Source organism: Lithobates pipiens, unplaced genomic scaffold, assembly GCF_037356315.1.
Source record: "Lithobates pipiens isolate NorthernLeopardFrog02 unplaced genomic scaffold, aLitPip1_a1.2 Scaffold_3, whole genome shotgun sequence".
Taxonomy (NCBI): Eukaryota; Metazoa; Chordata; class Amphibia; order Anura; family Ranidae; genus Lithobates; species Lithobates pipiens.
The window spans coordinates 114430783-114448402 of record NW_027507790.1 but is presented as its reverse complement, the minus strand read 5'-3'; the positions used below and the strand labels follow the sequence as shown (position 1 = coordinate 114448402).

Sequence of the window (17620 nt, the reverse complement as noted above, 5' to 3'; positions counted from 1 at the left end):
AGGCCTCCTAGCTGGTCGTCTGGTAGGGAAAAACATAATCCAGTGGTGCAGTAATTTAGAGTTGACATGTTCTTAAAGACAAATTGTATTTTTTTTTTTATTACATTTATTTCTTTTTTGTAAGTTATTTTTAATTATTTATTAAAAAAAGAAAAAAGTATGTTTTTATTTTTATATCATTTAAAAAAATGATACACTCCCTTAAGACCAGCATTAAAGCATTTTACAAAGTATGTATTACTAGCCTAAAACCTGTGATACTTATAAACTAGCTTGTTGGGACTGACCTGGTGAAATTAGTAGACATACGCAATCCTTAGCAGTAAGCCTCAGTGTGCTCTTCCCAATTTGGTAAGAACATGTACCTCTTTATAATCGTTGGTTGGTAGGTTGCTAATATGTGAAGAATAAAATAGTTACAGAGTTACATAGTAGGTGAGGTTGAAAAAAGACCCAAGTCCATCAAGTCCAACCTATATGTGTGATTATATGTCAGTATTACATTGTATATCCCTGTATGTTGTGGTCGTTCAGGTGCTTATCTAATAGTTTCTTGAATCTATCAATGCCCCCTGCTGATACCACCACCTGTGGAAGGGAATTCCACATCCTTGCCGCTCTTGCAGTAAAGAACCCTCTATGTAGTTTAAGGTTAAACCTCTTTTCTTCTAATTTTAATGAGTGGCCACGAGTCTTGTTAAACTCCCTTCTGCGAAAAAGTTTTATTCCTATTGTGGGGTCACCAGTATAGTATTTGTATATTGAAATCATATTCCCTCTCAAGCGTCTCTTCTCCAGAGAGAATAAGTTAAGTGCTCGCAACCTTTCCCCATAACTAATATCCTCCAGACCCTTTATTAGCTTTGTTGCCCTTCTTTGTACTCGCTCCATTTCCAGTACATCCTTCCTGAGGACTTGTGCCCAGAACTGGACAGCATATTCCAGGTGCAGCCAGACCAAAGTCTTGTAGAGTGGGCGAATTATCGTTTTATCTCTGGAACTAATCCCCTTTTTAATGCATGCCAATATTTTGTTTGCTTTGTTAGCAGCAGCTTGGCATTGCTGAGCCTATTATCTACTAGGACCCCCAGGTCCTTTTCCATCCTAGATTCCCCCAGAGGTTCTCCCCCCAGTGTATAGATTGCATTCATATTTTTGCCACTCAAATTCAATATTTTATATTTTTCTACATTGAACCTCATTTGCCCACCCCATTAATTTGTTCAGATCTTTTTGCAAGGTTTCCACATCCTGTGGAGAAGTTATTGCCCTGCTTAGCTTAGTATCATCCACAAATACAGAGATTGAACTGTTTTCCCCATCCTCCAGGTCTTTATGAACAAATTAAATAGGATTGGTCACAACACAGAACCCTGGGGGACCCCACTACCCACCCCTGACCATTCTGTGTACTCCCCATTTATCACCACCCTCTGAACTCACCCAGTTTTCAATCCATGTACTCACCCTATGGTCCATGCCAACAGACCTTATTTTGTACAGTTTATTGTGCCAATATAGCTGCTTGTAAGCCTCCAAATTTATAAATGCACATCTAAATTTACTAATTGCAGCAGGAAGAGGTGACATTTGCAAAGTATTAGCAGGAGCTTAAGACCTCATTAATCCATAAGATAACACCGGCTGCAGCGAGGCCCTGGAGCAGCCAAGGAACAATCTTTCTCTTAGGTTCCATGCACACCGGCAAAAAAAAAAATGTCGAGTCTACAGGTGTTTGACTTTTTTTTCACCTGCCTGCAAAAGCACTTCTATTCTGTTGTATTCTGTGGGTCTTTGTACAGTATGATGATTCAGAGGCAGGAAAAGAAACCCTTCTCGAGCACATTTTCTGGAGAAGTTTAGGAGGTGTAAAAACATCAATCGCACCTAAACTCCTGTTATCTTTTGTGAACGTCAAGTTTTAAAGTTTTTTTTATTTTTTTTATTTGCTTTTGCAGAGGGGACTGTTGTTAAATGCAAAAAACGCCTGTTAACTCAAATGCTCATAAACTAGCCTAAACTTTTGGACAATATGCTCTCAATTCACGATTTTGTATGCCACATTTTCCAGCTAAAACACTGACGTTTTTTCTGCTCCTAGTGTGCATGGAGCCTAAGGCTGCCATTTTGTAACTGGCAGAACCTGGCACCTATAGATTTTGCAGAGAGGACTAAAAGCACGGTGAGCAAAGTAAGAATTTTCCGCAAATATTCACATTACCATAAATAACTCCTGAACAATACCAAGTTACAAGTGCTAGCAAAGCAAAATTACACAAAAGTTATTGTACAAATATTTAGAAAGTATTTGAAAATGATTAGCTAAATGATTAGCTGATCTAGCAGTATATTCAGATAAACTTTTAATGCAAAACTTTTTTGTAGTCTTGCTTTCCCCACCTCCAAAATTTCTCATGTCCATAATGTTGAAAGACCAACAGGGAGGTGAAAATGGACAAGAGTACATTTTCAGGAAAGTTGGGATCTGCATATCATTTCAGCTGCCAATATTTTTCAATGTGCTGAATGTTTAGCATTGGAGTTTTCACTGAAGGAGTTTCTGCTTATGCATTTAAAATTTTATGATTAATTTGAGTTCCCCAAAATTGTGCACAGTGTGGGATAGTCCCTAAATCCCAGGGTCCCGTGGACCTCAGGTCTGTCCTGCTGCACCCCACCTGATTCCCTCTGCTTGTACTGTAATCAGGGGCAGCAGGAACCTGATGCTAACAGCACCGAGTGGAGTTGTATCTGTCCTGCGCACTGCACAGTCTGGAGACAGAGAGAGTTGGGCCAGTGTAGGGCAAGGAAGACAGCAGTGGAGAGCTGTCCTGCAAGATACTGTTGAGGGATGGGAAAAATGCACCTGAACCGCAGAATTTTGCCAACCACCCCCCCAAACATGAGAGTAAATGAACCCTTACACTCTCACCACACTAGTTCAGCTAGTCAGTGCCCTTGAACATCGCCACATCAGTCCCAGTGTCACCATAAGGCCTCATTCATATGGGGCATATCAATGCGTACCCCCTTTCAAGGGCTATGTTTACCTGCGCATGGATGCACCGGTGTTCTCTGCATCCCCATGTAGGAAGTTCCAATTATGTCTATTAGGACACAGTGACGGCACAGACACAGCCACTGCTCCCAGGTGCAAGGCCCAAACGCAGACAATATGAATGAATATGAATTTGGGGACATGCAACCGCTCGTATTTCAGATTGGGAGCACCGGCTCTCGCATTGGGTGCACATTGATATCCCCCATGTGAACAAGGCCTAATAGTATAGCCAGTCACTGTGTTCCTGATCATCACCATACCCATACCAGTGACAATGTCAGCAGATCAGTGCAGCCAGGAACAGTGTCCTTAATCTTCACCATATCAGCACAGTTTTACCAGAGCCACCGCAGCCAACAAACACGTTCCTGTTCACTGCCACTCCAGCGCAATGTTGCCTTGGACTGCCACCTATGTTGACCCTGGCCTGCTTATTGACCATGTTTCTACCTGCTGCTTGTACTAATCCTTTGCCTATTTGACAATGTCGCCACCTGCAGTGATACATCCTGTTGACTATGTTCCTGCGAGATGCCAGTCCCAGCCATCCTCTGTGGACAACTGCACTCTTGGAACAACCAAACCCTTTTGTCCTACCTTTCTTTAGCCTCCTGTACTTCCTGGCCACTGAACATGGCATTAGTGGGGGTATCCCTGTACCATTAGGCTAGGCTTGTTTGGCTTATAGTTCTGGAGACTAATATGGGTGATGCTACATTAAGCTATATTCTTTGTCCATTCGTACAGTGGCGACCATTGCAGTGCATTGTTTTCTATGCAGTGTTGGTTGATTTGGTTGATCAGATTTTACGCATTTTTTGATAAAAAATTAAGTCTTCAAAAAAAAAAACTTGTGGTCATTTTGTGGGTGTTTCTACTGTCCCATGCTCTAGAAATTAGATGCATAATGTATGCCCCTAAAAAGTCATAAGGTGGTCCTTGGATTTTGGGCCTCTCTATGTGGTTAGGCTGTGAAAATCTCACGCATGTGGTATCCCCATATACATGAGCAGTAGTAGAATGCATTTAAGGTGTAATTCTAAGTATGCCTATGCCGCCTAAGCTACATTTTTATTTTATTACTGCATTTTCCAAAAACTTGTAGCAAAAAAAGGACATGCTCAAAAGATGTATTATGCCTCTTAGAAAATACTTTGGAGTGTTTGATTTCCAAAGCCTCTCTATTTGGCTAGACTCTTATACGTGTGGTATCCCCATACTCAGGAGTAGCAGAATGTGTTCTGGTGTAATTCTAGGTATGCATATGCTATGTGTTACAAATATATTATTACTTTACAAGTTTGTGTAAAAGCAAATTAAATTTTTATATTCTTACTGCATTTTCTAAAAGTTTTTGGCAAAAAATGACCTTGAGGTGTTTGTTTTCCAAAATGTGGTAATTTTGTGGGTATTTCCACTGTCCTGGTGCGGTGCTCCAGGGCCTCTAACAATATTATAGGCATTCAGGAATTAGATGTGTAGTTTATGCCCCTAGAAAGCTTGAGGGTGGTCCTTGTATTTTGGGCCCCTCTATTCAGTTAGACTGTGAAAAAGTTTCACATGTGTGGTATCCCTATACTTGGGGAATAACATAATGTTTTTTCAGGTATACATGCAAGTGTGCCTATGTTGTGTGTGAGAAATAAATTGTTGAAATTACAACTTTTTAAATAAATTAAATCGAATTAAATCTTTAGTTTGCAAAAAATGTACGCTTCCTACCCATTCCATTGGGCTATCAACTTTCCAAAAATGGATAATTTTGGGGGTATTTGTATCGTCAGTGCATTTCAGGGCCTCAAGAAGCGAGATTAGCAACCAGAACGTGAGGACAACAGGTGCATGTAGGTGCATCTCATAAAATTTGAATATCATCAAAAAGTTAAAGCGTTTGTTAAACCCCAAAAAAGACAAACAAGATCCTGTTCCCTTAAAGCATGTTATACAGCACAAGCGCTTGTGCTGTGTCATTTGGAGCCTTGTATCACCTAAAAAACCTGGCTGACCCTGCCTGGATATACCCTCCCCTCTGAAAACTGACCACGATAATCAGGGCTGCTGTGGTCAGTTTATGTGATTCCGTCATCTGCAGCCCTGCTATATGTCTCCTGTGTCTCCTCTGTCCTCCCTTCCCTTCCCTGCGTGTCTCTGCTCCTACCAGCGCTTTCATAACTGCAGCTAAATCATCTTAATTCCTCTGTACCATAATAACAAATGTCCCTGTGTCTTTGTAATGTAAATTTTGTGAACCGAGAGGGTGAAGAGATCTGAGGAATCAGTGGAGCGCCGGGAGCGGAGCTTATATAGGTACAGATCGGCAGATTTTTTACATGACGCAGGGAAACTTGTTAATGATAAATGATAATGGTACAGAGGAAATAAAATGATTTTATTGCAGTGGATTAACAACCACTTTAATTTATTTCAGTAATTCAATTCATGAAGTTAAACTCATATATTATATATAGATGCATTACACAGAGTGATATATTTCAATCATTTTTTTTCTTTTAATTTTGATGATTGTGGCTTAGACCCCTTTCAAACTGGGGCGCTTTGCAGGCTCTAGAGCGCTAAAAATAGTGACTGCAAACCGCCCGAGGGCTTTCACACTGGAACGGTGCGCTGGCAGAACGGTAAAAAAAAGTCCTGCTAGCAGCATCTTTGGATCGGTGTGTATATACTGCTATACCATCGGCAAAGCACCACCACAGCAGCGCTTTGCGGTGGTTTTAACCCTTTCTTGGCCAGTAGTAGGAGGGGTAAAACCGCCCCGCTAGCGGCCGAATACCTCTGCTAAACGTTGGTAAAGTGGTGCTAAAAATAACGCCATTTTACCGCCGGTGCCCCACACCTACAGTGTGAAAGGAGCCTTTCAGCTAGTAAAAAGAATATTACATAAGACCAATAAATAAAATAAAAAAAGATTTTTAATTCAGAAATGTTGGCTTAGTGAAAAGTATGTACATGTACAGTAGTGTATGCACTCAATACTTGGTTGGGGCTTCATTTGCATGAATTACTGCATCAATGTGGCATGGCGTGGAGGCGATCTGCCTGTGGCACTGTTGAGGTGATATGGAAGCCTAGGTTGTTTTGATAGTGGCCTTCAGCTCGTCTGTATTGTTGAGTCTGGTGTCTCTCATCTTCCTCTTGACAATACCCTACAGATTTTCTATGGGGTTCAGGTCAGGTGAGTTTGCTGGCCAATCAAGCACACTGATACCATCATCATTATTAAACCCGGTATTGGTACTTTTGGCAGTGTGAGCAGGTGCCAAGTCCTGCTGGGAAAATGAAATCAGCATCCCCATAAAGCTGGTCAGCAGAGGGAAGCATGAAGTGCTCTAGATTTTCTTGCTTGAGGGCTGCACTGACTTTGGACTTGATAAAACTCAGTGGACCAACACCAGCAGATGACATGGCTCCACAAATGACTATGGAAAATGTTGCATTTCATTTGAATCCAAGTTGATTTGGGGAGCCATGTCATCTGCTGGACTGGATGGAGATGCTGATTTAATGTTGAGAGGAAGACAAGGGACACCAGACTCAACAATACAGATGAGCTGAAGGCCGCTATCAGCAGTGCCACAGGCTGATCGCCTTCATGCCACACTGCCTTAATGCAGTAATTCATGCAAAAGGGGCCCCGGGCCAAGTATTGAGTGCATACTATACTGTACATGGACATACTTTTCACTAAGCCAACATTTCTATATTAAAAATCCTTATATAATATTGAAATTTTCTGAGATACTAAATGTTGGGTTTTCACTAGCTGTAAGCCATAATCGTCAAAACTAGAAGAAATAAATGCTTGAAATATATCTCTCTGTGTAACGCATCTATATAAAATATGAGTTTTACTTTTTGAATTGAATTACTGAAATAAATTAACTTTTTGATGATATTCTAATTTTATGAGATGCACCTGTATGTATATACTATAGCATGTAGACACAATAACTTTCCCACATATTTAATAATATATGCTGATTTGGCTTATTTTTCCCAAAGAAATGTAGCAGAATACATTTTGGCTCTAATTAATGAAAAAACACAATTTGCAAAATTTTATAACAGAAATGAAATAAAACATTTTTTTTCAAATGGTCTGTCATTTTCTTTTTATATAGCAAAAAATATAAAATCCAGCGGTGATTAACCACTTCTCGCCTGGCCTAAAGCAAAATGATGGCCGGGCGGTGGTTCAGTTATTCTGACTGGATGTCAATCTGACACACTGCTACACCGATCTCAGTAAAGAGCCTCTGACGGAGGTTCTTTACCACGTGATCAGCCATGTCCAATCATGACTGATCACATCTGTGCAGATTTTCAGTGCTTCCTATGAGTGCCCATCAGTGCCACCTCATTGGTGCCACCTTATCAGTGCCCATCAGGGAAGGATACGACTTACTTATTTACAAACTTTTATAACAGAAGCAAAGAACTTATTTTTTTTTTTTCAAAATGTATGTTTTTTTTTTATTTGCACAAAAAGTAAAAACCCCAGCAGTGATCAAATACTACCAAAGAAAGCTCTCTTTGTGGGAACAAAATTATAAAAAATTTGTACAGTGTAGCATGACCGCACAATTGTCATTCAAAGCGCGACAGCGTTGAAAGCTCAAAATTGGCCTGGGCAGGAAGGGGGTGTAAGTGCCCAGTATTTAAGTGGTTAAATATGACCAAAATAAAGCTCCATCTGTCTCAAAAAACTGATAAAAAATGTATTTGGGTACAGTTTTACATAAGTTTGCAATTGTCATTCAAAGTGTGACATCAATGAAAAATGGTCTGGGCATGAAGGAGGTAGAAGTGTCTGTTCTTGTGATTAATATAAAAAAAAGTTCCACGATGTACATTCATGGTCAATCACTTCATCTATTGATCCACATCAATTATGATGCCCGACACCCACCAAGCTGCTGAAAGACAAAATAAAAAAAAGGTAGTCTGTTCCCGTCACTTCACTCCGACCGAAAAACAGGTCCAAAAGAGAGCTAACTACCTCTTTTCTCCTCTCCACCTCCAACTCCCAGCATTCCTTGTGTGACACCTTATTAGTGTGATGCTAAGCCTAGCCAGTCAGTTGAAGAAGTCCAAAGGCAGCAAAACACAATTGGTTTGAGGGGCAGGAAATTAAAAGACCAGCCCGGGATATAGTATAGGATCAGCTGTAAAGCAAATCTGGCTCAACATTTGGAACTAGACCACTAGCACTTTCAGTATGGTAAAGTACAACTAAAGGATTCTGGTTGACAGTCAAAACAATTCCCAGTTCTGGTTACTATGCAATGCATAATCCTCATAAAATAAACAAAAACCTTCTTTTACCTTTCCTGACTCAGCTAAATTCTCCTTTTTTGTGTTGCCTGTATCTGTGCCACATCATTACATTAGATTACATTAGATAATCTAATCTAATCTTAGATATTAGATTACATTAGATAAAATTCAATAGCAGGCTCAACAGATGCACTTCTAAGTAAGTGCTGCAACACATATTTTGTTACTGAGATACTATTGTTTTGCTTTAATTCACACAGAGCTTGATAGCTACAACTCATGAGGCTCTTTGTGTGTCACAACCCTGTGGTGTCACAGAGTTCTTAGCAGCAAATACTGGATGAGTCCAAAATTCTAGTGATCTGATTCTCTTGTTAGGTATAAACCCTTGTACACACGGTCGGACATTCCGATGGAAAATGTCTGATCAGACAATGTTGTTGGATAATCCGACTGTGTGTGGGCTCCATTGGACTGTTTCCGTCGGAATATCCGACCGACAAAGTTTTAGAGCTGGGCTATAAAATTTTCCGACAACATGATCCAATCGGACTTTGTCTGATCGTTTGTAGAGAATTCCAATCAGACAAAGTGCCATGCATGCTCAGATCAAATTCCTAGACCAAAGCTTTTGGCTACTAGCCTGAACGTAGTCCCGTCGTAACGAAATAACGTCATCACGTTCCGAATGATCAGATTTTCCGACAACTTTGTCCGACCATGTGTATGCAACACCAGTTTAGAATGTCCGACCATGTGTACAAGGGCTTAGAGAACTTTTAAACTTCAGCTGTGAGAGGAGCCATACTGTAGCAAGCACACTTAGTATTTTTTTTTTCTAGTTTCCAGAATAGGCTGTCAAGAAAGATTTGTCATGGCACAGTCGTTATCCTTGCAAACAGATGAAAAAGCTTTGCAAACTAGCCTGTCTTCTGAAGCAAACCTCTTAAAAATGACTTGTTTGAACTGCTGAACTTTCCAAAGAAGGCAACACTCTGAATAAACCTTGGTAGGGATAAGGTGATCCTTTGCTTGGAACGTACCCTCTCACTAACATAAATCAAATGTGTCATGAGCTGGAAAGGCAATGAATAAAATAACAGTGCTTGAATTTTTTTTCTGTTTTCCTTTGTTCTTTCCCTAACCCAAAACCTTTGTGCGCAATTATAATTATCATTTTCAGGAAATGCCACTTGACGAGAAAACCAGAAGCCAATACGTCTGTGAGCAAATTTAGCTTTTCTGCCTGAATTATAATACTTTCATCATGTAAGCTTTCTATAGATGTGCTTTTTTGCTTGACAAATATCAAGGCAATATTTTATTAAAATTTTATCACAGACTATGGATATGGGCATAAGCAGCAAAAGCAGATTACAGACCTTTTGATCTGGTCACATTAAACCAAATTTTGATTGGTAGGGGTTACCAAACTTTGCACAGTACCATTACATAATAAATTAAATTTGTAACCCCCGGTGGAAAAAGGAAAACTGATGATGACTGCTAAAAGGAACAGTGCAATATGCTTTTTTTCTTGTACCAACAGAACTCCAGATTCACCTGTTTCTGCCCCCATCTGCTTTAGCCTCTGGTAGTTAAAGAATAATTCCAAGCATAGTAGGTGTTTACATTTACATTGGTCCAATGTACCTGTGTACATAATCTACCTGGCTAATGTCTTTGGAAACTGAAAATCACTGAGATAGATACCACTACTCTGATTGCTTCTGGATTTCATGCTGAGTAGTGGCCTGTTGCATTGGGAAGACAAGAGGTTGGCCACTCAGCAGGAGCCCATTGAGAGAATGCTTTGCATTTTCTGAATGTATGCAAAGCATTCTCTGGATGGGATGGAGACCGTGACGTACTTCTACATTGGTGCTCCCTGCAGCCTTATTAAGGGTACATTAGTAAATAGAGAAGCCCACACCATCAGAAACACTCTTATTACAATGTAAAAAGAAAAATATAAACAATACCCATGGATGTAATTTTGTCGTCAATCACATCATCCAGCGATGTAGATCCTTCATCAATCCTTATGACCCTCTGCCTAATGATGTTTCCTTGCTGCACTACTGCAGCTAAATGATCAAGTAGTTTATTATCATATTTGGTCAGTGATGTCACCCAGGATCTACATTGCTACATTTTCATCCTTGACAGCTAGCACTCTCCTCTGCTTTTCAAAGCTATGGAATGTGGGCAGGCCTTCAATGTTTTCCAGCAGTTCTGCATTGTAAGGGACGATGTCAGAGAGCTGTACTGGACAGACACGGAGACCGGTTGCATGAAGAGATGGAAGCCTGCTGGAGCTAGGAATAAAGTAAGTATAACACCTTATTCATCATATCCTAAGCAAAACAAGCATTTATCCCTTGTAGTGAGGAGGTGGGCCCACTGCAAGGATAAATCTTTTCCCACTGCTCAGCTTTAACACAAAAATTTGATGTGCCCAGAGTGTTGGTTTCAAGGCTATGCAAATTGTATAAAGTTTCTTGTAAAGCAATATGAAGTAGCAAACTAAGAGCACTGCTTTTTCCATAGGCCAAATACTAAATTTTTGTGTGCAGGTGTAATAATACCAATTTTCGGTATTTGTCACATTGTCCACCAGCTGCCCTTGCTTTTGCTGGTTTGAGGTTTGAGTTGCTTGCTTTCTGTAATACAACCACGTGTTTCTTTTTCGTGGCTCTTTAGTTCTTCTGTCTTATTGCTGAATAAGATGATGTCTCTCTTCGCCCTATCTTTAGGGTATTGCAGCAGAATTCCCTGGAGAAATGATAATATGTTATTATACAGTTACCAGGCTTGTGTGAGTTTTAATTAATAGGTATGCATCTGTTTTTCTCTTCCATCACTCAGTCCCATGATAACGGCATCGTGTCACTATGTATCTGTACATTTCTGCATTTCATAGTATACAGAATATTCAGCTTTTACTTAGTGCAAAGGATTATCTCCTTATATCTCAGCTGTGAATTTCCTCACGATCATGATCAGCGCAAATGAAGTTTCTTTTATGTGGCAATTAGCACTAAACAAGTGACACAATCTGTTTGGATATCCCACTGATGACCAAGATGGAGCTTTCATCAAATAACACCGAAATAATTGCCTGCTGCATTTTAATCTTTATCAGCTTACTTGGAAACGCCATTCTGATTTATTGCACATGGAGATGCATTACAAGACGACTGCCTACATCTTTTGTTCTCATCTTCAGCCTTGCCTTTACCCATGTTTTGAAGAATATTGTTGTCAATGCTATAAACATCATTTTTAGTGCTGGATTTCCCCCTAATCCTCTAATCTGTAAAATTAGAGTATTTACTGCATCCATGACAACCAAACTGGAAATCTGGTTTACTCTTTACATGGCTATCTTCTACTGTGTTAAGCTCAAACGGGTCATCCATCCTCTGAGGGCAGCTCCTAATGGCAAATGGCGCAAGCATCACCTGATCACTGTGTTTGCCTTGTGGGTCATAGGGATCTCCATTTGTTGTCCTTACTTGGTGTTTGTACATGACATGCAAAGTTTGACCTCATATAATGATACTTATCCTGTTCATCATAGCTTTCTCTATGACGATTGTGATGTTCGGTTCACAGATGCCATAACAGATCTCTATTACCATCAGATATTTATGGTTGTTACTGATTTACTTCCTATTGTGGTTTTATTCTTTGTTTGTGGTCGCATAATGCTGCTTTTCCATGAGCAGAGTCGGGCAACTTATGGCAATATATGGATTGGGCATGATGCTTCGGAGACGGAGGTTCTGCGAGCTTCCAAAGTCATAGTACTTTCAATGCACATTGTCACAGCATTGTGGGTGGCCCATTTTGTCATAGTTATGACCATAAAGGATATAAATGTATGGTATTGGAGGTCAACTTTGCTCGTTGTCCTATTTTCTGGATATGCTAGCATCAGCCCTTACTTACTGATGCTAATTAATTACAGAATCAGTTTACAGATCAGGTCACTGAGCTCCTTTTGCTGTAATAACACTAACACAAGCAAACCATCCAGTGGTTGTCAAAAATCTATACCTGAAAGTTCCCCTGCTGAAGATTGATCATATAGAGTGTGGTATTAAATTCTTGGTTAGTTAATGTACCACAGCCATTATTGCATCTTTTTAAAGAAACTGACTCTGTATTCCAAAAACCTTCTGTACATAGATTACACGGATGATCATAGTTTACATGCTTAACAACTAAAATATGTTTTATAATTTTAAAATATATTTTTCTATAGTGGTTATTCACTTCTGAAAAATTTTAATAATTTAACCTTTTCATTTGTAGGGCTTTTTGATGATGCCTAATAATAAATTAGCTATCTGGCTAGCAAATTGTTTGACTTTTTAGTCAATAAACATATTTGTAAAAAAAAAATTGTGTCCCGAATGATTGAATTTAGTGGGTTTTATCATCTACTAATGCATATTTAAATGTATGTATAGTCATGTTTTTTTTTAAACCTTTTGTGTAAAATAGGAAATATTATTATTATTATTATTATTATGTTTTTTTGTTTTTTTTTACTGTTATGCCCTCCTGGGGAGATTTACCTTCACCTCTTATTCTGGAGGCAAAGCAGGAAATGAGAGGAAATGTCCACAAAATGAAGGCTTAAGACATCTGTCACTAGAACAGGTGTCCTCATTGGATGACGTCTTGCTTGGGTGACAACAATTTTTCCCTCACTTGTGGCAAAATTTTCCTTTTACACTTTAAAAAAGTAAGTTTTGCTGTTCTGTGTGAAAGTTTTTTGTTTTGAAAGACCTGATCTTTCCTTGTTACAGTACTATAATTAAAAGTAAATTTGTCATAGACCAGGGGAAATTAAACTGTATATGGTGAGCAAATTCAGAGATTACTTTACCAATGATGACTGCATATCAAAGCAATCAGTTATCAGTAGCATAGTAAGCTGAACATTTAGGGGATGAAAATTCAAGGTCTTATGTTGCAGCTACAAACTAAACCAAAGGGGAAAAAAAACCTGGTGATAACAGGCGCCACAAAAGGCACATCCGCTAATATTTATTAATATACAAAGTTGACCAAAATAAAAATATGACCTTCTCACAAGGTACTGGGAATGTTGTTCATTGAAAATATTGTAAAAAGTTGCCGCTGTTGAGTAGTGGAGCATTTTCTACAGATATTTTTAATCCTGAGCTTTCCCAGGATCCCGTAGTGAAGCCCCATAACATCCCTAGCAGCTATGGAAATATTAACTATTTTTAAATGTTTACCCCAAAATATAAATTAGTTTATTATAGATATTACATTTGTGTAGATTGCATCACTGCACAGGGGCCCTCTGGGATTTAGGAGCCATTTTTAATAGCCGTGGGTCAGTTGGGTGCTGAGACTTCTCCTTCTGTCACATAGACCTGAGCACATCTCACTTCTATCTGCCAACTGATAAACTGTGAACGCATGATTTTACTTTGCCAGTAAGATGGCCCAGAAATGGTTCTTGCACAGGGGGACCCTTTGGCGACTCTGTCTGCCACTGATGATGAACGAGAAACTCCAAGAGATAAATTAAGCCAGGGCAATTTACATGTACTTGAGGAGCCACTTTGTTCAATGCTCTAAAGAGATTCCTTAGTGTTTCAATGTCCGGTCCGATGCTGCAGCTGTCCCCCACCACCTCTAAAACCAAGAACTCCTCCTGCAATAAATGATATCACCTGCTCATAAATTCAATCACATTACTTGAGCTTACAAATGACTCCTATTAACAGTTCTGTCATAAGAACCTAGTTAGAGATGTTCTAAGTAAATATTCTAACTAGATTCAGAATAATGTGTGCTTTATCTGTTTACAATAAACAGTAGTGCTGTAAACCCATTTTATAATGTAAAATGAATAATGCTTATTAGCAAGTATTTTGTGCCATATCTGTTTCACATGCTTATACTCACTGACATGTAGCTAAAAGCCCTTTGGTCTAATGTATTATGGGATACAACAGCTATAGCAGCCAATCTCATTCAGGGTCCTTCCAAGGGTTATTGAGTGTTGCATGAGTTATGGATGATTGACCTCCCATCTAATAGAGCCTTAACTATTCTGTGGCCAATGCCAATTGGCATAGCCTGCAACATAACACAATCTGTCTGTAATATCGGCTTTCTGACCACCACTGTAATGAGGCATTCTCCTCACTGACCACCAGTGTAAGAGGATTTTGTTTTCCTACTGACCCACAATGAATTGGAATTAATAGGTGTTCCTTGAGACCTGAAAATCATTTCAAAGTTTTTATGTTGTAAAAAGGCAGAGAAAGGCTGAGCTATAGGATGTCTGTAACAGCAAATATGTTTTTCATAAAACCTTTTCACATCTTTTAAGTTTTCTGTAAATTTTGGGTGACATTGCTTATATCTCGTACATGATGTGCTCAGAAAACATAGAAAATTAAATAATTTATCCACATTTCTTTCATTTACTTGTGCTCCTGCCACTGATACTTTTGCTTCCTGTCTCATCAATGTGTCTAAACTAGTGGCATAGGTAGGCGATGGCTAGGGCCTGAGTGCTTTGTCTAGGTGTCCCGGGTTTCTAGATGCGAATACTGGGTATAAGGTCTGCAGCTGCCATTAATGAGTAGTCATGCACATCTATACTTTACCTGAACCAGGCAGGTGGTAGAGGTATCAGGTGATGTAGGAGGGGGTATCACAAGTCTTTCTTCAAGTGCCATCCAGCTGAAATGTAAGTGAGCAAGACATTTCTTGGACTTCTAAACATGCAGCTTCACCCCCAGAAGCAGTTGGACACACAAGGCAAGATTTGTGCTGTATCTTATACACTAATATAATGTTGAGCTTCTTGTAGTTTATTTTGCCAAGATAGTGTTTATTGTCGTGTTGCTGTGGGATGGGGAGGAGAATATTCTGAGAGTGAGAATTTTGAAGTATGCTCAAGGGTTCAGTATAGGGCTGGGATAATTTAGAAACTTAATTGCTGCACAGTTGATGATGCGGAAAGTTGCGTTTGCTACTCCACATAAACCGCAACAACGTGCAGATTTTCTGCTACCAAACAATTACAAATAACACTTATTTTACAGTTCAGCTTAGGACTATTTTTAGTTTTGGGGATACAGGGACTTAAAACTAGTGGAGAAAGCTTTTTGAATTCCTGCCTGAATGTATCTTTGGGGACACCCCTGGATACCTAAGCAACAGATTTTAGAAGGTTTCTGAAATCCACTGTGAACCAAATTCTTTGTACAAAAAAAAAATAGCAAACGTATACTGTGAATTTGTTGCACATTACAATCTGAACAGGATGATTACCAAGGCACAAAAGGCACGTAATATATTATAAAACCTTATTTTATTATTTTGGCATATTTTTATATTTTCCCTTCACATTTGCTTCTGTAGAATTTTGCTTGTTAGCTTTAATTGTCTTAGTAAAAAGAGGGATTCTTTATAGCCTGCGATAACTTTTACTGGACGCAAGTTGGTGTTTTTCTTAGAACCTTGGTAACCACAAAGACCTGATTTTTATAAAAATCTTATGTGGTCTTTCAATTGTAGACACAGTCCAAAGTTACGCAGTGGGATAGAGTAACTCATAACACATGGATACTCTGCTCAGTAAGTTCAGCAGCAGTGGGGTCATCATAGTCAAGCCTGAACTGTAAAGACGGCGGTAATTTGATGCAAGCACAAGACTCCAAATTGCACAGGTAGTAGCTTATACGACATGATCAGATAACCAGTGGTTATACAGCTGTGCACAGCATCTGACAGCATGCTGTTCGGTTACATTCTGAGAGCCAAAAGACATCTTAGCCAGTTAAAGGACTATGTATTTTTACTAGCAATGCTTTTAGATCATGCCTACAATATAAGGAGTTCTGAATATAAGTTCATGTAATGCATTTTTAATGTGGACCTGATAAGCTATGCTAAAGGGAACATCTAAAATTATGCCCAAACAATAACCTGCCAAATCTTTCGGCTTAAATCCCACCTGAAAAATAGTGGTGTACTTTCTGTGCCTTCTGCCTCCTGGCAAATAATCTATAGAAGGTAATGTAACTTTCATTGCTATTTTAACATGATTTGGTGATGCAACTACTGTTTTTTTTTGTTTGTTTTTTACTGCTGTCCTTGCTGGAGAGAAGCTGCAGTCCAAGGACCTTCCTACTTCTACTTTACCTATTCTGTGGACCTGTGATTTCTCAATCTTTCCTGAAACTTCATAAATACCCTATCAGTGGCAGCTCTGAAGTATAGGGTATCCAAGCCCTCATCCTCTACCAAATTTACTTCCTTCACACAGAAGCTCAGTGCAGAACAAGGTATAGTTCATTTGTAATGAGGAAAAGATCGTAAGGAAATCCAGAGGCAACACTGGTGACTAGTCTTTTATTCTTTACTTGCTCTCTTTTGAGCACATCTTTCACAATTCAGGTCCTTCTCAAAGTAGAACTATAGGTACATGTTTTATTTTTTTCATTTTGGATAGGGTAAGAGGGTTATAACCCCTGTCAGATTTTACAGAGATTTCCCTTAATTTCCTGTCCTGTAGCCAAACAGGAAGTGTGAGGAAATTCCTGCAAATTAAAGAAATTCCTTGGGAAACCCCCAGATCACCAGAACTAGTGTCCCTATTAGAAGATACAAACAGATTCCCTTAGGAAGATTCCCCCTCTATTACTTTTTTGGGGACAACCCAAAATGTGGGGTTCTATTTTACTTTCATGTTCAATGATAATGGTACCTAGGACAAATAGAGAGGGTGAATCTCCTGAACCGGAGCACAGATGGCAATAAAAACTGAGGTGTTCTTGTCCCTCTCTACTCTATCCAAAATGTAAAAAAAAAAAGTTTTGCCTTTTGGTTATACTTTAAATGCTTGAGGTTATACAGTTTATTATGAGCAGGGGCAGATATATTGTACACTTGGCACAGGTATTTATGGCATAGAGTTTTCAGCACAGAGAACAGTTGCAAATCATGCCTCCCCTCTCACCGTCACTGTGTTGTAAATTGACCCAAATACTAAAGCGCTTCCCACTTACCTTTCCCTTTCCTGCAATTCACCTCTAAACCACCATCACTTAACTTTTAGGCCCCCACACATTTTTCCAAAAAATGACACATATAGAAATACTTAGCTTTTTTAAGTGTATATTACCCCAAAAATGATTTTCATATACTGTATGTATATGTGAATAAATGTTATGTAACATTAATAGTGCCTGTTAATAT

General features: G+C 39.1%; 1 protein-coding gene across 10 annotated transcripts in view; it reads left to right on the top strand.

Annotated features, from left to right (window-relative positions):
• Positions 1 to 17620, top strand: part of SNCAIP (synuclein alpha interacting protein) — a 311501-nt gene that overhangs the window by 94727 nt on the left and 199154 nt on the right. The window contains exons 1-2 of one of the 10 annotated variants that reach the window (XM_077462198.1): positions 12903 to 13112; positions 16531 to 16707. The exons of 7 other annotated variants lie outside the window; for them this stretch is intronic. The gene's annotated coding sequence lies outside the window, so the exon portion shown is untranslated. Of the gene's footprint in view, positions 1 to 10643; positions 10686 to 12902; positions 13113 to 13865; positions 16708 to 17620 lie in introns of those variants that run through there. 2 more of the 10 variants (XM_077462200.1, XM_077462197.1) reach the window with 2 other exon arrangements.